Consider the following 23714-nt stretch of genomic DNA (forward strand, 5'->3'; position numbering starts at 1 on the left):
CCCAGTGCTCCCGTGCTCTGGGGGGTCAGCAGGATCACCCCATCCGACGCGCTCTGAGCACAGGAAGCCGAAGGCACCGAGACGCGTTTCCAGCTCTGGCCAGGCTCCATTCCCAAGGAGCTGCAGCTCCGAGCTCCCAGAGTGCTCCTGGCACGGGACAAAAATAGTTTTCCTCTTGTGAGGACACCACAAGAGCTGGTTAACCCCTTCAGCACCGCGCGCCAGCACCACAGCCACCCGCAGCCAGCACATGGAGGGTCCCATTGGAACACAGCGGAGCGACGGCACTGGGATGCCTGGGGAATCCTGGAGAGAGAAACCCTGCCCAAGGAGCTGCTCTGTTGAGTGCACTTGAACCAGCAGAAGGGAGTGCACTGGCAGTGATTTAACCTGCCCGAGGGGAGACTGAGCTGAGCTCTGAGGCAGAAGCTCTTCCCTGTGAGGGTGCTGAGGCGCTGGCACAGGGTGCCCAGAGAAGCTGTGGCTGCCCCATCCCTGGCAGTGCTCAAGGCCAGGTTGGACACAGGGGCTTGGAGCAAGCTGCTCCAGTGGAAGGGGTCCCTGTGGCAGGGGTTGGAGCTGGAGGAGATTTAAGGTCCCTTCCAACACAAACCAGGCTGGGGTTCTACGTTCCAGAATCATGGCTCTTATCCCGATACTGCAACTTTTTAAGCCATCAGAAGGGAAACATTCAAGAAATGACAGACACTGAAGAGCATCTCTCGCTACCCCACAAGAGCCCAGCTGCAGCTGCTCAGAGCCCACTTTGTCACTCCTGGGGTTCTGCCTTTCAATGAAACGATGGTGAAAGGCGCAGGTTGTGACACTGGGATCACATTTTTTAGCAACGTTACTGAACCCCATCAACAGCACCCAGAGAAATCACGATCCCAGAGAATTCCAGAGACAGATTTAGCCCCAAATGAGGGTTTCAAACCATTACATTTGCAGAATAAGACAGGCTGTGGATTCTCTAAGAAGATGATGGCTTAAAAACTATGTCCCAGGTACCAGAGCTTGGCAGTTTTATGCAATTCCCTCCTCAGCCAACCGAGATAAGGAAACACCTGGACTATCTGGAAGGTGAATGAAGTGCTCAGCAGACAAGGGGCCAGAGGTAAAGCACAGGACTCCCCTCCTGGGCCATCAACAGCACTTACATTATACCCTTCAACCAGTGCTGGTGTTCACTGGGCAGGGGAGCCAGGGGCTGCAGCAACCCTTTGGTTAAGCTGGTCCATAGATGGGGAGAGCATCACTTGAGGGAACAGCGGGAAGTCCGATACAGGAAAAGAACTTCCCTGTAGTAGCTGCTTTTCCAGCACATGCTCCTGTTGGAGAAGGCTTCTTTGCCTGCATTTGTTCTCTACTGGATGTCAGGGGCTACCAAACCCTACAGAAGTGCCTTCAAGGGGAGTTACTTCTGGATCTGGGAGAGACTGATGCACTCAGGATGCCAGCTGCAAAGCGCTCCATACGGATCCTGACACCACTTCAGCAGATCTCAAGTTCTGCGTTCCTCTGCCCTCTCCAATCCCACCCCTCACACACACACACCAGTGTGCAGGGAAACAGGGAATCCTGGGCTAAACACACCCCACAAAACCCAGGCTGAAGCTTTGGGAACACACGGCTCTAATCTAATCTCCTGCAGTCAAAACCGACTGTTTTCAGACCAAAGTGCGAGTGTATTTTGACTTCTCTCCCTCCTTAGCCTGGAGTATCTCAGTTATCACATCACCAAGCTCTTTCCTCGCTCCCCAGACAACCCCCTTGATCTACCTGTGCTTTTCCTGACGTTACCCAGAATCCAGCCGAGTGTGGATGGAAACCTGCAGGACACAAAGACCGAGAGGTTCCAATAGCGCAGCTCAGAAACCCCAACCCCAGCTGCACTTTTCTCTCTTCCAGGGAATTCTGCTATCCAAGCCCTTGCAAACCTGGCTCCCTGTAAGCAGGGCCTGGAGCAGGGCTGGCCCGGGCAGTGCTTCACAGCACCCCCAGCAAACACAACAGGGTTGAGAGATGCTGCGTGGAGAAGGCAACGCGGAGCCCAGGTCAGCACAAAGGGAGCATCCCTCTCTGCATCAGGCAGGCTCCAAGCACCCACATCACGCTGTGGCTGGCTGCTCCTGCACAGAAACACCCATGAGTGCCCCGGACTACACCAGACACAAGCCCATAACACAGTTTATGCCTTCAGATGGGGTAGAGGGGGGCAGCCTCCCCAGCAGAGCTCTCACAAACACAATTATTCCTCAACAAGCCCACAGGGAACAGCTCGGAACACTCGAGTTTCATCAGTGTAGGAACAACGTCAGAACGCGAGCTCCTAAAGGTGGCGCTTCCAGACAAAACCTTAGAGCAACCCTCTGGGTAGAGCAGCTTCCTTTCATGGTGCATTTGGGAGCTGCAGTCCCTTATCCAGAAGCCCTAATATATGACGTTATAGAATCATAGGGTTTGGGTTGGAAAGGACCTTAAGATCATCCTGTTCCAATCCCCCTGCCATTGGCAGGGACACCTCACACTAAACCATATCACCTGAGGCTCTGTCCATCCTGGCCTTGAACACTGCCAGGGATGGAACATTCACAACCTCCCTGGGCAACCCATTCCAGTGCCTCACCACCCTAACAGGGAAGAATTTCCTCCTTATATCCTATCTAAACTTCCCCTAAGTTTTAACCTATCACCCCTTGTCCTATCACTACAGTCCCTAATGAAGAGTCCCTCCCCAGCATCCCTATAGGCCCCCTTCAGACACTGGAAGCTGCTCTGAGGTCTCCACGCAGCCTTCTCTTCTCCAGGCTGAACAGCCCCAACTTTCTCAGCCTGGCTCCATACTGGAGGTGCTCCAGCCCCTGATCACCCTCATGGCCTCCTCTGGACTTGTTCCAACAGATCCATGTCCTTTTTATGTTGAGGACACCAGAACTGCACACAATGCTCCAAGTGAGGTCTCACGAGAGCCAAATAAAGGGGCAGGATCACCTCCTTATCACCTGAAGGAGCAAAGAGCTATGAGAGGGCATCAGGGAAGTCTGAAACAAGGGGAAAAAAAGTACTATTTGTGTCATTAACTGTACAATGAGGAATTCAAACTGAACCGAGAGTTAAGGGATGGGATGAATCCCCCGACCAAGAGGCTGCATTGCAGCCGGGTCCCAACAGTTCCATACATCTGGTTCCCATCCATCCAAGTTCATCTTCATAAGGACTGCACAGGTAGAGCCGAGTCATTGAATCGGAACCTTTGCAAGAGGCTGAGTGCAGGAACAGCACCAAACACCCAAGTGTCAGGAGCAGCAGCGAGAGGAGGAACTGGAACATCCTCTGGTACCAGGAGAGACTCTGAGATCAAACGGGTTTGGTTTGGAGTTCCTTGTGTTCCAACAGCACACTTGGAACTACAGTTCAGTTACTGCAGTGAGCATGAGGGGCTCCATCACTGCAACACCCCCCATCCCGATCAACCCCATGGGCTCTGCACCCCCAAACCGCTTTGAGAGGACAAACCCTGCCCAGCTCCCTCCATCCTCAGCAAGCAGTTGCACTGAACTGGTTTTAATCAGCTGCAATCTCACCCCTGATGGTGCCAGTCTCTGGGGCTTGTTGGATAAACATGTTTTTCAAGAACTGGAATGACTCTGCTCTGGTTTTCAGCTGCAGAGGGTGTTTGTGGCAGGGGAAGGGGGTGTCTCCCCTCTATGCAAAGAGCCAGTGATGAAACGCAGGTGCAGAACTGCTTGGCAGAAGGGGGAACAAGGGAAGAGGGATGCGTGCATGGATTTATCCCGTCCTTCACACAGTGCCCAAGAAGCCTACGGAAGAGGACTGCAAAGCTCTGGGTCTCCCATTAGGACAGATGGAGACTGAAGCAAGCAGCATCAGGACTGGAAGCACAGGAGGAGCCTTTCACCCATCCTGTCTGGGGCAGCTCGGGGTTCCACGCTGCTCCGATGCCTCATTCCTCAGCTCAGCTGCAGCAGCACGGTAAGAACCCACAAGGGAGTAACTTCAGCTTCCCCAACTCTGTGATTTCCAGACCTGGCTGAGGGTGTGCGTGGGGAATGACACTGCTCAGAGCCCCAAATAAGGGAATGAGCCAGCAGCTTGGCACGGCCCCAGGCCCACACCTATTTACAGAGCACAGCCACCAGCAGGAGCGCAGCCCGGAGCCTCACACGCAGACAGATGTGGGTGCACGCAGCATCCCCTACCTGAGCCCGAAAGGGAGCCCTGGCTCCCCAAGCACGGCTGTCCTGAAAGCAGGAACACTGCAGGGCTCAGGTACAGCCCCCCCCAGTCCTGCACTGGGAAGGGGAAAGGCAGCACAAGGTGCCACTGTCAGCTATGGGATCAAGGGGGGATTTTTGGGCTTGAGCAAGGTAAACCAGCGGTAACAAATGTGGAAGGGTCCCTCGAGCCAGAACAGGCAAAGGGATGCTGACGATGGGTGAAACTCAGACTCAGGGTTATTTCAGTGGCTTCACGTAAAGCAACATCTGACTCGCACAAAAGCAAAGGCATTTTGGGTAGAAAACAACCCGGGGTGTCACAACTCCACCAGCAGTTTGCAAAGAGATCTCCTTATCAAGTTTGTGTATCTAAATGTCCCGAGGGATCAATAACATGCGCAATATTCAGATGAGTGCTTTAATTACCTCTCTGCTCTTCATCATCATAATTCTCAGGCTCCACACAGGAATAAGTCACCCATCAGGTCTCAACCAACAGGATTCACACGTTGTTGTTCCCAAGCTGCTTGTTGAAGCATCACCTTCAGGTTTACAGTCTCTGGTCCAGCCCAAGGAATCCCTACATCCCTCTCAGGACACCTTTGCTGAAGGGAGGAGGAAAAGCAGAGGAATGGGAACTACCTTCAGCAGGAACTGGTGGAATGGAGCTGGGGGGAGCAGTTTGGGGGTGCTCTGCTCCAGCTCATCCCAACGTGCAGGTAAAGCTGTCAAGTAAAAAGGTGATCTTCTGAAGAACCAAGGAACTGTGGAGCCCAGAAGGGGCTGGGTACGTGCCATGCACCAGAGCACCCCACAGACACTCTGCTTCCCACCGACCTTCCGGCTTCATTTGGCTTCTTTCTGCCTATTCATGGCCTTGCCCCCAGAGTCTCTGCAGAATCTGTTAAGCCCTGTTGACACACAATCCAGAAGCTTCTCTGGGTGATGCTCCCATTCCATCCTGCACTGCAGCCCACAGAGTCCCTCCACAAGACCAATTCCAGGCATTAAGTTAACGCTGGCCTTACCTGCAAGGGCTACCCAGGATCTTGGAGCATAACTTGAAGGGAAAGCAGAGTTATGATGCAGAGCCCACAGAGATGAGAGCTGGGCTGAGCTGCTCCAAGTTAGGCCAGGATTACTGTCAAGTTTTGTGGGGAAAACCATCTCCCCATTGGGATCCTTCAGGAAAAGCGGCACCATGAGCCACACTCTTCCTGTTTTGAGGAACAGCTATGGAAAAGCTGCTCCAAATGCCATCTTCCCTCCCCCCAGAAGGGAATGCCCCGTGCCTGCATTGGCACAGATGGTATTTCACTGTTCTACAATGACAACCACAACATGTGAGGTTTATGCCGTGCGTGAAGCACACCCCACAGTGCCACGGACACGTGTCCAACTGCAGCACCCCATTCTGCTGGAGCCAGGATTTGCTGAGATCCTATTAAATATGAATGCCTTGGGTTTACTTCCTTTAATTCCCACAAGCATTCCAAAGCTCCTGATCCCATGGCTCTTGCAGAACATACTGGGCACAGCAAACAGGCCATGGCAGGGACGCTGCTCCTACCTCCAGCAACAGGAACATCAGCCTGAGGTATGGAATCCCATGACTCCATTGTCTGATTTCAGGACCTGGAAAGTCTTCAGGAGTTGTGGCAAGCTACAAGAAAAGCCATTGCTGACCCCCTTTCCCTATGGAGCAGCCACAACATGCATGGTTGCTCTGGTGCATCAGCATCCCTGCCCAGCCTGGTGCCGAGGATGGGGCCTGGAGCACAGGGGCCGTGGCTTCAGCAGCCAGCACTGACCAGAGCCTCCATCCCCATTGAGTCTGGAAACAAGGAGTAATCGGCATCACCCCACTGCAAGGCTGTGCTGAGCTTACAGGGAGCAGGCAAGAGGAAAGCTTCCTTGAACATCAGCTCCTCACAGGCACGGCAATTGGGTGCTTGCACTCCAAAAGGGACAAGATGGGTCCTGTCAGAACCCATTTCCAGGCTATCTGAAAACTCCATCAAGGCCTCATGCTTATCTCCCATTGAAAGCTCTAAGATGAGCCTTTATCCCTTCAGCTCCAGTAATCTGGCACCCTAAAGCAAAGAGCCCGTCATAAACCCCTTCTTCTTATGGCTATTAAACAGGGAAAGGGGAGGGGATAAACAAAGAGCCGGCCTTGAGCCCAGCTCTTACCCTGCTCATGTGGGCTCCATCAAACCTGATTGCAAAGCAGTAAGCACCTTGTGGAGGGTCACTGTTACCCACTGTTGTCAGAGCTTCACTGTTAAAGGGTGATGATGAAGTGCTCTTAGCAGAACCCCCCCCACAGCTCAACACTGTCCTTGCCACCCCATGGGTGCAGGGATAAGGGACTATCACCCACTACCACTTGGGTACCTCGCTTCCTCAACAGCCATTCCCATTCAGCTGAAGAGACTGGAAATGGGAATGGTGTTCCCTTCCTGTCAGGCTCATCCCCTGCCTGGTGGGAATGCTCTTTTCCAGGCTCCACTTTCCTGTTGCTGGAGTGAAGGCCCCAGGAGGCACGGATTGCTCTGGGTGCCTGGAAGCAGGGAACTGCCTCTGGATGCACACGGGTCCAGAGACTGGAGCAGAACCGAGTGTACAGGGATATGGCCAAGCCAGAAGGGGACAGAGGAGACACCAAACCCACTGCTGAAGCCTCACACCCTGATTCCTTTCCTGCTGCAGCTCACTGCAGGGCACCACAAGGAGCAGGGAAACGCAGGCGAAGCCTCAGTCACCTCCTGATTGTTAAAGGAACTGGAGACCAGCGCTGCCAAGCAGGGCAGCAGGGAAGCCTCTTCAGCTGGAATAGCAAATGCCAGGGTCTCCAAAGAGCCAAGCCCCGGGCAAAGCCTCACGTGGGGGTCACCCAAAGGCAGGCAGGAAAACTCCTGGACTCCTGCAGTATCCTCCTGGTGGTGGTTTTCCTTTGGGAAGGAAAAAGGGGGAGGGAGGGGAGAGAGCAGGGAAGGGAGCAGGGAAGCAGGAAACGGAGCAGAAGGTGAAGAGCTTCACCCACTCCTAAGAGCAGAGAATTAAAGCCCAAAGGAGACGTAGTAAGAAAGAATTGATATAAAGAACCCTTGGATACCTAAACAAGACTTGAAACTCCTGGAACACTTCAGGACTCCAGTCACTGGTGACACAGCCCATTGGGTGCATTGTGTTCAATGGCAGCACTACCCGACCAGCAAGAGAAGCCTTGTGAAAGGACAGGGCCCGTCAGGCCCAGGGCAGCACACCAGGTTGTGTGCACAAACCACCCCTGAGGAGGCCATGGGATGTGCTCCCCCCTCGAGCACCAAGCCCTGGGGTACCAGCCATGAGATGAAGGAGAGCCCATTCCACATGGATGCTGCTTCTCCTCTGGCCTTCAGGGGCTGTGGCTGCTCCGTTCTGCTCCCCAGACTCACCTGCATTTCCCAGGACACTTCCCCCCTGCCCCTTCCCAAAGCCTCCCGTGTGAAACAGGAGGTGACAGGGGTTAAACCTTCACAGACACAAGGTGATGAAGGCTAAACCGAAAGGATCCCAGCCACCCTTTGCAGGTTTCCTTTGTAACACACACTTGGACCCCGCTGCAGCAGCCAACACAGGGAGGTTTAAGTGACTTTACCCAAGACAACAGAAAACCTCTCCTCCAGGCAGGACAGGGAAGGTGAGGATGAGGAGTTACTGCAGCACGCAGGACACGAGCACTGTGATCTTCCAGATGCCGTAAGAGGGGCAAACATGTGGGGTGCACCCACTGCAGCTCCAGCCTGCACTGGACCCAGGGGCTCCGGACCAGCACCATCCTGCACTCAATGCTGAGCTGCAGCAAACCCCACTGGTAATAAAGCCAAGGAGAGAAAAGGGCATTGCTCTGCTGCACTTAGCAAAGGGTTTACACTTTCTGCCTTATTTCAAGCAACCCAACCCAACTTGCACTCCTGAAGAGTCCACAAGCAGGCAAACCATCCCTGGTTTTGCCATTTTGCCCCATCCAGCCCAAACGGCCTCATCAGATGATTCTTTTCCCCTCCAAATGCCCACTTTGCTCATGCAGCGAGAGGCAGGGCACTGCTTTCCAGCCTCACTGCACTAGAGAGGAACCCAGCAGGGCACAGACCCCAGTGCAGGGAGAGCTGCTCTGGGCTGAACAGGGAATTCCTCCCTGCCCATAGCTGCGGCCTCCCGAGGTGATGCCAAGCTGGTCCCCATTGCTTCACTGGTGCCCCACTGGACAGGGCCCAGACCGGACACATCAACAAGTCAAATACCACAGAACACCATTAAAAGGGCACAGAGCAGGCAGGGAAGTGCTGAGCAGCAAAAAGCCACCATAGGGAACTGGGTATTAGTAAACCTTCACCTTTGTTCCGGCCCTCTCCCACAGTGCTGCAATTCCCACTCCTATTCCCCACCTCGAAGCGGACACATGATTCACCTGATGTGCACAGGGCATTCAGAGCAGTGCAAAGCAGAGACATGAATGACCTCCAACATTCCAGATGGTGCCCAAGGAATAAAGCAGGGACTGTGTGAGGTCCCCACATCCAACAGATGGCAGCTCCCAGGTGAAGGGGTGCCATGGAAATGCACCCAAGGAGGGGTGGAAGGCAAGAAAAGCCTAAAAACCCCAAGGCAGAGGGTCCCCAGCAAGTCTCTCCACATAGCACATAAAGAAACAGGATGTCCATGACTAAAATGCCAAACTCCAGTTTTTAAGGGCACAAATGCATCCTCTTGCCATGGATTCTGTCTGCCACCAGGAGAGGAGGGAAGAGGGCTCCTATCTCACTCCCCCCATCAACAAAACATGCTCAGGACACTGCACTTGCAGCGCCCAGTCCCTGCAGTCAGGATGAGAGCTGGCCCTGCACAGGTCCATGTTCACACACAGCTTCCTACCTGCCACGAGCCAGAAGGGAGCCAGGCTTTGGGAAACAAGCACAGCAGGCACACAACCGCTCACTCCCCTCACAGGCAGGCAGTAAGAAAGCACAGGAGCAAAGGGAACCTAAGGCTGGGGAAGAGCTCCCAGTTCAGATGGGCACAGGATCCAAAACCTCCGTTCTGGGGCCTCAAGAGCTGGATTTCCCAATGCATGTTACACTCAATGCCTCCTCTCAGGGGGTAACATCCAGATACTGCACCTGCAGGCTTGTGGTTCAAAACACGCTCAATGAAAACCTTCTGAATGTCATGGCATTTGCCACTCAGAAGTTACACATGAAGCCAGTGCTCCATCCAGCCTTGCTGTTCGCCACAGCACCCACCAGCTCCATCCTTCCCTCGTTCTTGTACCACATCCACTGAGTTTCAATGGCTTGGTGGCAACCTGGACACCATCTCAGGAGGTACCGCTGAGAACGCAATGGGGCACCCCAATCACCTCTTGATTTCAGTATTAGAATAACCCCAGCACCTGGAAGACGCCACAAGATGACTTCCTTGCTTTCCTCGGAGCATTCATTCCTCCTTTCACCCCCTGAAGTAGTCCAGCAGAAGGGACTCGATATGCTTGTACCTATGGATAGGTAGGGCTGAGGGAGCACACCAGGAAGAGCAGTGTGAGCCCGTAAACCCAGAGCTCTTCCTCAACTACAGCTCCTTCGATGGCAAAGGCTAAGTCCAGCTCAACCCTGCGGCCACACAGAGAGGTCCCTTTAAGGACCAAACCTTGTACCTCTGCCCATGTGCTGCTGCCTGCATGAAATCATCCCAGTCCTTCTCCTCACCTTGCCCACAGCTCCCAACCGTCCCCGGGACAGCAGCACTCCCAATTGGAATCACTGATTCCCAGCAGCTCCACGTGTGAGAGCTGGCCTGTAATTACCACAGGAAAGTCGTAAGGCAGTTATATTAAGTTCCAGCATTAGCATACTGACACTGCATCATCCGCCAGCAGTGTTGCATCATCACCCTGATGTAACCCCATGGCGATGTAATGCTCGTAGGGATGGTATTAGCTACTCCCCTGTGCTTCCAGCTCTGAGGAAAGAGGAATATCCAGCTTCCCCCAGCCCACTCCACAGCTGGATACGACTCACTCCTCCTGTTAAGTCAAGCAAGGCAGGTTTTACTTCAAGCACAGAACCTGGTCCTTTTCATCCCTCATCAGCTCAAGCACAGCAACCTAACTGGTAGCAGCAGCTCTTTTCCCAAGGAAAACTCCTAAGAGCATCAGCCTGTTGCTCACCCACAGACAACACAAAGCGAGGAGCCTTTACAACCTCAGCCTCACACCGAGCTGCTCCCTGTTGTCAAAACCAGGCAGCTGGAGGCAGAAAAAAGCCCAAACTGAAGAGTCTCCAGTGCTGAATTCAGTGTTGGTGACCCCAGCAGAGCCTCGCTGCCTCCAGGATATCCCGCCCCTTCCCTTGTCCAGAGGGTGACAAACCCCACACAGCACAGGAACACGCTGCTCCCTGCGTGTCACCATCTCAGGTGGCTGAGATGGCACCTGGGGGCGATGTCCCCACCAACGACCAGTTCCCCTCCCTGCATACAGCGTGGTCCCCGCTTACAGTGCTCGGGGAGGGGGGGATCAGCCTCCCCAGGGCCCAAACCCCAGTGTGGGATCACCCCCGCATCCCAGCAGGTACCATCCTAAGAGCTGGTGGGACCGTTTCTCACCAGAGCAGTGCAGAGCCCAGGAGAACATCACACATTGGCTTACACAGAAAGCTTCCCATGTGCTACACATCCCTCTATTTCTTACTGTCTTCTGCTGGCTCTTGCCTTCGTCCCCTTACCACCACCTCACCCTCTCTGCCAACAGCATGTCTTTTATGCTCTTGCTTCTCCCTACCCATGTCCCCTGCCACTCGAGACACTACTGGTCAATAGCTTGTCTGGAAGAGAGCAGTGTTTCCTCCTCTTCTCCTGCTGATGTATGGCAGCTTCCAGCCTGCTGGCATGTCTCTTATTCCCCAAGGCCCCTCCGTTTCACTTCCTGTGTAACTGTCTCTACAAGCAGCTCTGCTACCTCTGCTTCCAGCTGCATTTGCAGGAGAGAAACATGAAAGTCAAACACCTGCAAAAGAAGCTGGAAACGAGGATTAGGGCCATGCCTGCGAATCAGTGCTCTCTCTGTGCCACTCAGTGCATCCATCAGCTTAGGAACCTCTGGGCTTACTGCACAAAGTACAGGAATACATGAGCATGGAGCAGCCAGAAGAGAGACAAGCGAGAGGAAAACCTGGAACAGGGGATGCAAACCCGAGGAAGCAAACCAGGAGCACAACCTCCAAGCAGTGTGCGCATCCCGAGCACGGACGGGGCTTCCCCGGCTCCGTCCTTCCACAGCCGTGCCCGACGCCGGTTCTCGGCCCCGGAGCTCCCCCCCCTTCCGCAAGCGAGAGGCGATGCCGGCACCCGGGGTACGCCCGGGCAGCGCCACCTCCACAGGAACGTCCCGGCCCCTCCCGCGGGCGGCAGGACCGTGCCCTGCCGGGGCAGGGCCCCCCCGATAACCCCGGTACCGGCCCGAGGCCCGGGGAGGGGGCGGCTGCGGGGGGCGCACCTTGAGCCGCAGGAAGGGCGGGCGGGGACTCTTATTGTGACACGGGCCGCTGCCTGGCCGCCAGCCGGGCGAGTGCCACGGCGGGGGCTGCCCGGGGCGGCCGCTTCCCCCCCCCCGCCCCTCCCCGCCCGCCTCCCGCCGCGGCCCCCGAGGGGCCCGTCCCGGTCCCGCTCCCACTCCCGGTGCCGCCGCGCCCGGGGGTGAGCAGAGCCCGGGGCACCGCCAGCCCCGCGCCCCCGCCCCGAGCGGCCGCAGAGGAGGAGGAGGAGGAGGAGGAGGAAGAGGAAGCAGCCCGGCGGAAAGCCCGCAACAACTTTCCGAAACAAACGCCTCGCAGGCGGCCGTCCCGGCGCCGAACAAAAGCCGGCGGCGACCCCCGGGCGCGGGGAAGGACCCGCGCCACCGAACTTCACCTCTCCCGGCGGGGATGCGCCCCGGGAGCCCCGCTCCCTCCCTCCCCTCCTCTCCGCGGGCAGGGGCACGAACTCCCCTCCCCGGCGGGCGCTCATCCATCACCCGCCCGGCGGCCGCGGGGCCGGACTTTGCACTTTCGCCGGGCTGGGGAGGGCTGAGCGCGGTCCCCGCTGCCCCGGAGCTGCCCCGGCAGCGCACTCGCATCCCCAGGGCCGCCGCTCCCGGGTAACTCTGCCTCCGCCGCCTCTCCCTCCCCAAGACAATAAACCCGACGAGAACTTTTAATCTGGGCACTCACACGCCTCGGCACCTCCCCGCCGCTCCCCGCGCATCCCGGGCGCCGCCGAGCCCCGCTCCCAGCCGCCGGTTCGCTTTGCCCGCTCCCGGCCGACCCCTTCTCCGCGCCGCCGGGGATCCCCGGTCAGTCCCCGCCGCCGCGGCTCCCCCTTGCCAAATAATGCGCTTCTCACACATGGAGTCGCGGCGTCACTCGGCGGAGCATGCGCGGGGCGGTCCCGGCACAGGGCGGCCCGTCCTGCGCTGCGGGCACGGCGGCGGCGGCGGCGGCAGCAGCAGGGACCCAGCGCCGCTTCCGGGCAATGGTGGAGCAGGTCTGTGACCCGGGGCACCATTGGCCGGAGGGGGTCGCGGCACATGGTAGGCGGGCGGGGATTGGCTGCGGCCGGGTTGGGGGGCGCCCCCGCGGGATGCGCGGGTCCCGCCGCGGCGCCCGGGGCCACGTGGAGCAGCAGCAGCGGGAGCAGAAGCGGCTCCACCGCCGCCGCGGCCCCGCAGAGCGCTTTGTTCTCCGCCGGCGGCCCGGGCCGGCGCAGGAGCTCCGCTGACACGGATTGCGCCCAGGGCCACTTCTGCTCCTGCCTAAGCCCTGCAGGCGCTGATAAGGGAACAGAGAGCATCGCCCCGCTCCCGCCGCGCTCGGTGGAGGATACCGGGCAGAGAGAGCTGCGGGAGCGAGCCCGGCGCAGGCAAAGCATTCGGAGGCCTTGCTATGGAACGCAGACGGGCGGCGGGGCGGCTCGGGTCTGAATCTGTCCTGAAGACGGTCATAGAGCCGATTAAGGAGAGACGCTCTAAGCAGCCAGCGCTAGAAAGAGATCTGCTCTCTAACACCTGCGAGCCTCGGGGTAGCTCCTGTTAGTGCTGCCACAGCTCCTTATGGCGCCGCGAGTCGCAGAAAGCTGCCTGGAAATACCTTTAAATCCTCACCCCCCGTTAGCGGTGGGTGCACGAGGAGCTCAATTCCGAGCCACAGCAAACCCGCACATCCCGGATCCCACCTCCTGCCCGGCACCGGCAGAGCCGTGGTGGGAGCTGACGCTACTCGGGTCCAAAGCAGGGAAACCAGACACGGAAACAATCATGGAATGGTTTGGGTTGGAAGGGACCTTAAAGCTCCTCCAGCTCCAACCCCTGCCATAGGGACCCCTTCCACTGGAGCAGCTTGCTCCAAGCCCCTGTGTCCAACCTGGCCTTGAGCACTGCCAGGGATGGGGCAGCCACAGCTTCTCTGGGCACCCTGTGCCAGCGCCTCACCCACTATTTCAATATAAAAACGTATTTGCCAGGTAGAGAGTATCTGCAGGTACAAATAGTGCTAAAACCTGCCTCCAGCAGCCCCCCTCCTGTGGAACAGCACCCAAAATCTTCACAGCCAAGTGTCAGCACACCCTTAATGTGAAAATCCTCTCTTGAGGGACTCTGTACCTGCAAAGGGAACGCCTGGGTGCTGTGCAGCACCGTGCTACACCTTTATGAAAATAGGCAGCTTTATATTATTAACATTATTGAATTGTAATTAAATCCTGCATTTAAATTAAAATCCAGTAGTTCACAAGGAGAGAAGCCATTTAAGTTGTTCTTCTGAAGATACTTCCAGCCTTCCAAAGGCAAAGTCCGTAGATTATATGGACTAAAGACTTCATCCTTCCTGTGTATTTTAATGCTACACAATCTACACTCTTCATCAAACCACCACCCATTGCAGCAAACACGGCCACATCCGTTTTGCTGTGACACCAGCACAGTTTGGTGTTGGGATGTGAGAAAAGAGAAGGACTTTGTAAGGAGAGGGGCTTGGGACAAGGGCCTGTAGGGACAGGCCAAGGGGAATGGCTTGAACCTGCCCGAGGGGAGACTGAGCTGAGCTCTTAGGCAGAAGCTCTTCCCTGTGAGGGTGCTGAGGCGCTGGCACAGGGTGCCCAGAGAAGCTGTGGCTGCCCCATCCCTGGCAGTGCTCAAGGCCAGGTTGGACACAGGGGCTTGGAGCAAGCTGCTCCAGTGGAAGGGGTCCCTATGGCAGGGGTTGGAGCTGGAGGAGCTTTAAGGTCCCTTCAACACAACCCAGGCTGGGATTCTGTGAATAAAACCCCAACAATTCAAGCAAAATTCCCAATTATCCCTAGCAAAAGAATGAGAACTGAGATGAAGCTTCCTCCTCAGGCACATCAGAATGTAGGTCAAGGAAGAACCAGCAAAGCTCAAGGCAGACCTCATAGACTTGGTCATCTCCCTGCAACCACCGGCAGCGGCGGGACGCCCCGGAACACACTGCTCCTGCAGCCAGAACAGGCTGAACGGGTTCTGGGGCTCAGCAGCCCATACGTGGGGTGGTAAAGGCAGAGGAGGAGGCTCTGAGCCTGGCTGACGGGCTGGAGGAGCAGACACTGCTGCAAGCTCCAGCTTGGCCCCTCTGGTACCTTCTCCTCCATACCCCCACTCAGAAGATAAGTGAGGGGCTGGTGTCAGACCCAGGGGCAAAGCAGCCTGAAACAGGCATTTTTTGAAGTAAAAAAAGCAACTTCAGCACCTTTAGAGGATGGGGTTTATCTCTTACATTGCTGTCCACAAGCTTGCAATGGACACACCCCATCCTTCAGTAGTTAAAGGAAGAAAAGGATAAAACTAAAATGCTGCCACAGTGCTCCAAATCTGAAGAGCACAGTTTTAAGGGGGTAAGAACCAACAGAATTCCACAGGCCAGGAGATGGTCCTTTACTTGGTTTCCATCAAAACTTTCCATGCCACGTGCAGGCTGCAGCTCCCACCAGCTGCTGGGGAGAGAATGGGAAGTGCTTCAGGAATAGGATGAGTTTTGACAAGAACTGAGCTGCCTGAGGGTCAGTATAGGATCTATACGGCCGGGTCCGTGTGCCCATCTGCCTCCTGTGGGGAGCAATGCTTCCATGGGGAACAGCAGGGGGTGAGCTTGGGAACAGCCAGAATTCCAGGATTTAAGCAGTGAGGCAAATGATCCAAAATCAAAATGAAAATTCATTTTTCTGGAACGGAAAGAACTTGAAAGATCAGGAAGTTCTGGAGGAGATGGGAGCGGGTGCACACGCTGCTGGGGTGCATCCAGCCAAGACAGTGCCTTTGGTGTGGTAGCACCTGCCCCTGCCTCTAATAAGCCCTTTCATGGTTGGAAGAGGCTCCACTGGAGCTTTGCTCCAGTTCAACACACACTCCATGGACTATCGATTGTGCTCACCAAGGGGAGAGAACAAAGTTCACCAGCGCTGCTGGTACTGCAAGAGCCGCCAAACCCATCTCAGCCTCCTGGCCCACCCCAGCCTCAGATGGCTCCGGTCCCTGCTGCGATCCTCACATCCCTCTTGGGACACGTGCTGGCAAAGGGGGAGTCAGAGCCACGGAGCCGGTCCTTGGGGACAGCCCGTGCACAGCACCCGTGCCCTGCACAGCACCATGTGCCCTGCTCGAGAGGAGAATTAACTGGGATACCCTTGCAGCACAGTTCCCATCTCACCCAGCTTCCTGGAAGCTTTAACTGCCACACACAGCCCCTGTGAGAAGCAGGGCCTCCAGCTGGTGGGTGAGACCAGCCCAGATGCCAGGCTCCCTTCCCACTGGTTCTGCCCATCACTGAATATTCCCAAGAATCCATTTCATCCGGATCCACCAGCCTATTTTTAACCGTCTGCTTGCAGCCTGCAAGCGTGATCCGCCAAAAGCAAACCAGGAGCCCTCCCAAGCCTCACTGCTGTTATCACTGTGCAAGAGATAAGGCTCAGTCCATGAGTCTCTTCTCTAGTGTGGAATCCTTTTCCAGAGCAGACTATGGGATACACTGAGGAATCTGCTTACAAGGAGTCTGGCAGCCTTTGGAAATGGGAACGGGGTGGGTTTCCCCTCCTCTCACACAAACACATCATGTTTCACCTCCTCCAGCTCAGCTCTTCAAGGTGGGAATACTGTGAGTGTTAAGAATGAACTTCAATAATGAACACTTCCAGTTGTCTATAACTGTTTTGTTGAGCCCTGATTGTTATTTAAACATTCACATTACTAACTCACCCCAGTCTCCGTGCCCATGTACTCTGCAATCCTGAGCAGTGAAGGCAGGAATGGAGCTGACACACCACTGCTAGTAGGAAATGTGACCAAAAGCTCCATTTATAGTTCCCCCTAACTGCCAAACCCAGTGCCCCTGTTTATCTGCACAGTGTATGGGAAAAGGCAGGGGGCTGTTCTTGACGCCAGGTTGTCACTGTGAAGAAGACATTGTTATTAATCAGATTGAGTGTCATTAATCAGATTTAACCCCAGTCAGTGGTTACCGGTTGTCAAAGGGGACACAGAAAAGCCCAGTTCCGGGTTTGGTTTTGGGGCTGAGCCCCTGCAAACAGAGGGTTTCAAAGTGGGGAGGGAACGTATTCCACAAGGTAAACGGGGCTGTAGCTGCAGCCTGCATAACTCCACCTAAATTCCACAGATGGATTTGAGCAATTCCCAGTAGTTTGTTCTCTCAATCCAGCATCAGACTGGATTCCTAATGGAGATTAATGCTCACACAATCAGGCATCTGTCTGCATGGATGCCATGACAGCCACAGCTCTCTGTGGTTTAACAGACAAGATCCCTAAAGATGGAGTAACTGAGACGCTGATGGAACATGTTTGTATAACTTGAAGCTCTGCCTGTGCAAGACCTTCTTTTCCCAGTGATCCAGCTGGGATGAAAATCAGATCCATGGTCAGTGACTCTGCAGGCTGTGACTGACCTGAGTGCATCAGTAACCCCCAGGACCAAAACCAAGGCAGCCCTGGAGGAAGCCAGGCCCAGAACTGAGCTCAAACACTGAACTCTTGCCACAGAGGAGAAATGAACTTGGTACAAGCCTGGTTTCGAAGGGACTGCAGTAAAAGAGAGAGGAAGAGCAAAAAGTAGGAACTTGGAGTGAAACACCTGCAGAATCCTGTCCCGTCAGGAGAATCCAGCCTTTTCCTTCGAGCAGTGCCCAGCCATTCTGGCTTTCCCCAGGGATCAGCACTGCACTGCCTCCAAAGACAACTGTGCCATGCTGCTACAGCATCACCTCCTTGAGGACCACTGCAGTTATTAAAAGCCGCTTCCCTGCCCCTCTCAGCCAGCCTTGTGTTAAACCTCCCCAGGTGAATACAAGCGTGGCAGCGAAACGTGCCCGGGCTTTGCTGTAAGGCAGGGAGTGAGTTCTGAAAGGAGAAAACTCCAAGTCCTCTGCCCCTGGAACTCTCAAGGACCTGAGTGGGTGCTTGTAAGGTGCCACTGGAGCCTTTACCCCACAGTTACATTGCAGTGGGCACGCTGATGTAAAGCCCAAGGTCTGAGGAAGCAGAGCCGGGCTTTACTGAGCTAAATGAAGTCTGACACACAATCCGAACCCGCTGCATGGTGACAACCTGGCCTTTCCCAAGGATCATGAGAGTCTTACACCACGTTTACTATGAGCATTTATTAACACTGCTCCTTCTGGTAATAAGCTGTGTATTCCGAGCACGTGACAGATGCCAGTCTCGTCCCCTAAGCCCAGCTCCCCCCGCAGCACTGTACTGGGTCAGCTCTGTAACCTGCTTTCCTGCTGGAAAGCAAGACTTACAAATTAGATTCATTTCTAAATTTAGTGTTGATGGGATCAGTCATTGCTGCTCTGAGCCTTTTCAGGCAGATTTCAAGGGGAAAGGATTCCTAAAGCAACCACTACACCTTGGGTCGAGCTTACACAAGTGCCGAGCTGCCCATCTCGGTGCACTCAGTGTGTTTGGTGCCACCTTCATGGAATTAACAGGGAGCTTTTACTGAAGACCAAGACTGGGGGGGAACAATCTTCTATTGGAACAGTGCTTCCCAAAGTGCAGCTGCGCTCTGCCCGGGCCTGACACAAAACAGGGGCTGCTGACCAGGAAAGCATCAGCTGAGGAAGCCCCCAGCCTTGCTCTGGGTGCAGAACCACAGCCCCGCTCTGGTGAATCCACCTCTGCTTGTTTAAGAGCTGCAAGAAAGAAGGACAGCCCAGTTCTTATCTCCAGCCCTCTGGAGATTTGACATCCTTGGCATTGTATCCCAAGAGGAAGGAAGTTTCTCACTTCCCCAGCTATTTCAGTTATATAAATCAATTGTTGAGGGATAGTTTCACTGGGCTGCACATAGGAACCAAGGTACTTGGGCTCAGATGGTCACTGGAGATCCTCAGCTAGGAATTCAAACTGTAATGCCTGGGAATTTAGCAGGAATTCTATTGCCAAGTCAGGACCCTTTGGACCCAAGGCCCAGATATTGGCACCAAATCCCTACCATCCTCCTGTTTTCTCCAGTCTCTTTGGAACTTCCCTGGCTTCCCGCTGGGCAAGCGGGTTCCTGGCATAAAGAATTTACAAGGGATTATTGGGAAGGGGGTGGATTAGAAGATGGAGTTCTCTGGCAAAGGGAAAGCTGCTCTAGGCTGCAAAAACCAATACAAAGATGGAACAAATCCTGACAATCCCTCTGGTAGCTCCATGAGTGTGAGGCCACTGGTTTACTGCAGCAGGCAACCAAAAAAGCCACCGTGGCAGGACAGCTTGGCACTAACACCCTGATTCCCACTCCCAGCCAGGCACAGATCTGTCCCAGGCCAGGGAAGCTGAAGGGTGAACTGATGCCATGGCCCACGCAAGGATCCTGCTTACAATGGAAGTACCATCACGACACAGCAGCTCACACGTGGTGGCAGCGTGTCCATGTACCTGTTCCTAGGGAAGCTCGTAGGATACTCCACAGAGTATCCCTCACAACATGGGTCAATGGATTGGGTCAATGTGATTTATTTTATTGGGTAAAAGGATTTATTGTCCTATTCTGAAAGTAACTCAAGGCATCTCTGTATGTAACCAAGCAAGCAGGTAGGACCGCTGACCTCCAAGATGCTCTTGGATGCTCCTCAGCAGCCAGCCCTACCTGTACACACGTGGAACAGCAGCTCGATGCCCCCAGTGCTTCCTAAACCATCATCACCTTGCTCCAAAGGAAAGGGAATTTGTCAGCAGAAGGGCTATCCTTAGAGTGGGTTTTTCACCTTAGAGAAGTGCAAGACAAGGGATGGGCGCAGTCCAGAGGCTTCCAAACCAAACATTTGTAGCTCCCTGCTCCAGTTCATGGCCTCAGCAGTTACACAGCTCCAAGTGCTTGCTGCACAGCACTACCCTGCTACCAGGAGACACCTGGGGCTTCTCTCTCCTGCTCCCTCAGGAATGCTGCTGAGACTGTGGCTGTGACCCACTGAATCCAACAATTCCCTACCTGCCTTTGGGACACCAACCCAGCTTCTCTGGAGACGCAGCGGAGTCCCTAAATGCAATGAAGATTCCAAGGTGGGAAGTGCCTGATCTCCCTTTGGCCCAAGAGCTGAACTATTGAGATAAGAGACATTGTTATACCTGCCTTTTGTTTTGTGCTGCAATGAGGTTAACTTCCAGTGGCTCTGCCTCTTACAGAGACTCCTTCAAGCTGGTAACCGGGTAAACTTTGGATGAAAGCTAATTCCCGTTCTTCAAGTAGCTTTCCAATGCAAAGCCAGTGTGTTTGTGTCCTTTTTGAAACAGTTTGGTTTAATAAGCCCCCGGCTGGTTGCTTATAGACAAGTTTCTTCCTGCAAGACCCTCTGGAACTGCTCATGGTACCAGGGAATGAGGATGTTTAAAGTGAAGCCAAGTGGGAGACACGAACCAGCCGGCAGCATCTTGCCTGCCTCAGGTAGGCAGCGGGATGGGGGGACACGGGCACACAGGGGCACTGTCAGCTTGGTGTGTGCGGAGCCATCAGCCACTTTACTCCCTGGCAGATGCAGTCGCTGCTGGATCAAGACTGGGTTCATGGAAGATGTGCCATGAAACGCTTGGGGAAGCCTGAGAAAAAGAAGTCACCTGGACCATGGAGAAGTTCAACCTTGAAAGAAAACTGCCCCTTAAAAATACACTTTTTTCCCCCTTAAAACTTTGTGTTTGGTGCACTCGGGAGCACGACTTTAGCATCTCACACAAGGCACATGCAGCTTAGCTCAGATCACTGTTGGTACCACTGATGTCTGAGTTGTTCAGGAGTCATATTTAAGGGTCCTTCTCAACTGAGAGCAAAAAGAGCAGCTTTTTCTTCCCTTTTACATTGTTCTTGCTCGGAATCTGCTCCTAAACGCTGCAAAGAGTCAGAACTTGTCACGTTCGTTGCTTCTAAGTACTTAAACTGACACTATTCCTTTACCTGCACCCCTGCCACAGCACCCGCAGCCGGTGAGCATCCTCCCTGAGCCTCTCTCTAGCGTTCACCACACTTGTCACAAAGACAGGAGGGGGGAAAGTGGAAGACAGAGCATTAGGAATGAATGAGACGCTTCAGAAGCCCTCTCGATGGCTTCTGCGGAGCACGGCAGAGCTGGGGGGAGCAGACGGTGGCAGACCACAGACAGGAGAGAACTTTATTTTCAATGGAGCTTGTCTCGCGTACAAACTGAACCCCCCCCCCCTCGCTCCCAGCAGCATCGGAGCCGGCAGCGGTGCTGAGCGCGGTGGAGCCCGGCCGGGCCCGCACGCCAGGGGCACGCACACGGCTGCTCCCTGGCACCAGCCCCACGCCGCACCTCCATCTTACGTCCTGCCCTGAACCCAGCCCCGCTCCCGGGTTTTCGTCCCTGCCTCCGTCCCCCCCCCCCCCGCTTCATGCCCCGTGGCAGGACTCGCTCGGGCCGTTCCTGAAGCGGGGCGGCTCCGCTCCGGACCCCGGGTACCTCCGCCTTGCGCCCCCCCCGCGCGTCCTGTACCGGATGCCCCATCTTTAGCACCGGTTCTTCCCTCCGCTCCCCTCCCCCACGGCCCCTCCCCCCGCGGCCCCGGGACTCGCCGTGGCTCCGCTGCCACGCTCCGGTGGCGGTGCCTGCCCGGCAGCTCCCAGGATGCGCCCCCGGCTCCTCCCGGGCACCCCCCATCGCCTTCCCCTTCCTCACGCCACTTCCCCCTCCCCCCCTCCGGGGACACACGGGTGTGGGGCCGTCGGCCCCACACCCGTGTGTCCCCGGAGGGGGGGGAGGGGGCAGCCGTGCCCCACAGCCCCATTGCCCCCACACCGCCCCCCCCCTCAGCGCACCGACCCCCGGGCCCTCGCCCCGCACTCACTGTCCGCAGCCCCCTCGGAGCCGCCTCCTCCTCCTCAGCGGGGCCCGGGCCGGACTGGGGCCGTGGGGGGGAGGGGAGGCGGCTCCCTCAGGTGGCCACTGACAGGAGGAGGGAGGGAGGGAGGGAGGGGAGGGGAGGAGGGGGCTGCGCGCGCAGGGAGACCCCGCCTCGCACCTCCCCCCCCCCCCGTCCTCCCCCCCCCGCTGCCGCCCCGGCGCGGGACTCCCGGGGTGGCGCGCGCGCCACCAACCGTCACCACCTCCCCCCCCCGGGGCGCTCCTCTCCCCCCCCCCGCGGTTGCCAGGCAGATTTAGGACTAACGCGCGCGCCCTCGGGCTGGGGCGGGGTTTATTTGTAATTGAGGGGCGGCTGCGCCGCCCAATGGAAAGCTGAGTTGCTCACAGTGTTAGCCAATCACAGCCACAGCCCGCCTTCGCCCCGCCCACGGCATTAAGGGATGAAGGGAAAGAGGCGTGGCCGTCCTCTTGACTGACGCGTTGTCTGCCCAATGAGCGCGGGCGGCGCTCCGTGGGTGGGGCAACGGGAGCCAATGCGCGTCGCGGCGCAGCGGGAGGGGGCGTGTCCCGCGGCCGGGCTGGGCCGTGCGGTGCCGCTGACCCGGGCACCGCGGCGGGCAGCGCTCCCCCGCCCGGCGCCGCGCCGAGGCCGCCTGAGGTGATGCGCGGCCCGCGGGGAGGGGCCGCGGCCACCGCCGCCCTTATCCGCCCGCGCAGGCCGCGCTGGGGCCTCCGATAGGGGCCGGCCGCGGGGTCGCTGGCTCCGCGGGGCGGGGAGGAAGGGGAAGGCGAGCGGGGCCGCGCCGGGCGGGCGGGACGGGTCAGGCCGGGCGGGGGCCCGGAGCCCTTAGCGCTGTTGAGGGTCTGCCCCGTGCTCTGCATGAGCTCCATGCACCAGGTCAAGGCGATGCCCGGGATCAGAACAAAGGAACTCATCAGTGCGCTTTTCCCCTCAGGAGAGTCCCTGCCCAGCGGTGTTTGGACAAGATCCGTGTTCCGAGCCGCCAGCTCGCACCCTGCCATCGCCAACAGCCGCCTCAGCGCTGCCCGTGCAGCGTTTTCAACCACTGGCAAAGGAGCGTGTTCTTCGAAGGGAAACCCCCAGGATCTTGGTTAAAACAAGATTATAATGGAGGGTAAATAAAGCAACAGGAGCTGCGCTTTGTTTGTAATGCCGGCACCAACCTGTCGTCAGTTATTGTTCATTTACAGCGTGTTGAAGGATGAGATCTGGCTTTGTATCAGGTGCTTGTTTCAAACAAGTGAGATAATGCATGCTGGTTTCATTCACGATAAGCAAAAGTCGGTACAATTCCCACCTTCTGAGGGCAGGGAAGGCAGAAGGCACAGAGCAGAGGCAGCAAGAAGAGAGCAGCAGAAGCAGAGCTGGAATCCACATCTCATCCCTCCCTCTTCAGCACATCTGCTCCTGGAGTGGATTCAGCCTCTGGTCAGGAAAGTGCCACAAACGCAGGTTTCCACTCTAAAGCTCCACAGTTCCTGTTAACAGCTTTGTGTTCACTCTGCTTTGCAAGACTGAACCCAGGTTTTCTTGGTTTAAAGTGTTTTCCTCCACCCTTTGTAAAAGCCAGTTTTCGCTACAACGAAGGGTTAACAGCTCCCAACCTGTTGTGACTGGTTAGTGACTTCTCCCAACGCTTCTGGCTTCATTTCAGGCCATTCAAAACTTGCTGGTTCACTAATCAGGGCTCCATCCTTCTGAAAGGGTGCTTTAATTCACACAGGAGTGCGTGCACCTCAGCTTGTTTCCCTTGCTGTGGTATCGGGAGAGTTTCAGAACAGGTCTAGCACAACATGAGCTTTATTACCTAAAGGGAAAGTTACTCCCAGAAATCTCTTCATAGCTCTTTTCTTGTCCTGTTTGGCCAGGTTTTTCCTGAGGTGACATCAAGCTTTGCTATCTGCTGAGGCAGCATCCAGTGGTCCTGGCACCCACGGAAAGATGTGCTTTCTCTTTTATGTTTCAAACTAAGGGTTTATGTGGGATAAGCCCAGAGCTTGACAAAAGAGAACCTCCAGCCAGGCTGTGCTGCATACACATCTCCTC

At 56.0% G+C, this 23714-nt stretch overlaps 1 protein-coding gene and 1 long non-coding RNA gene across 7 annotated transcripts in view; one reads left to right on the forward strand and one right to left on the reverse strand.

Moving 5' to 3' along the window:
* Nucleotides 1-21747, reverse strand: part of GATAD2A (GATA zinc finger domain containing 2A) — a 52155-nt gene extending 30408 nt beyond the window's left edge. For 3 of the 6 annotated variants that reach the window (XM_061346136.1, XM_061346051.1, XM_061345759.1), the window contains exon 1: nucleotides 21630-21747. The gene's annotated coding sequence lies outside the window, so the exon portion shown is untranslated. Of the gene's footprint in view, nucleotides 1-4667; nucleotides 4843-9991; nucleotides 10297-12490; nucleotides 12543-21629 lie in introns of those variants that run through there. The other 3 variants (XM_061345821.1, XM_061345899.1, XM_061345972.1) reach the window with 3 other exon arrangements.
* Nucleotides 21748-22140: 393 nt separating this feature from the next.
* Nucleotides 22141-23267, forward strand: LOC133208462 (uncharacterized). Its single transcript, XR_009724377.1, has 2 exons — nucleotides 22141-22304; nucleotides 22603-23267. It is a non-coding gene; the product is annotated as an uncharacterized LOC133208462 (long non-coding RNA).
* Nucleotides 23268-23714: the final 447 nt, after the last annotated feature.

Source organism: Neopsephotus bourkii, unplaced genomic scaffold (assembly GCF_033783945.1).
Source record: "Neopsephotus bourkii isolate Nb327-2 ecotype Australia unplaced genomic scaffold, CSIRO-AGI_Nbou_v1 NB_2, whole genome shotgun sequence".
NCBI classification, from domain to species: Eukaryota; Metazoa; Chordata; class Aves; order Psittaciformes; family Psittacidae; genus Neopsephotus; species Neopsephotus bourkii.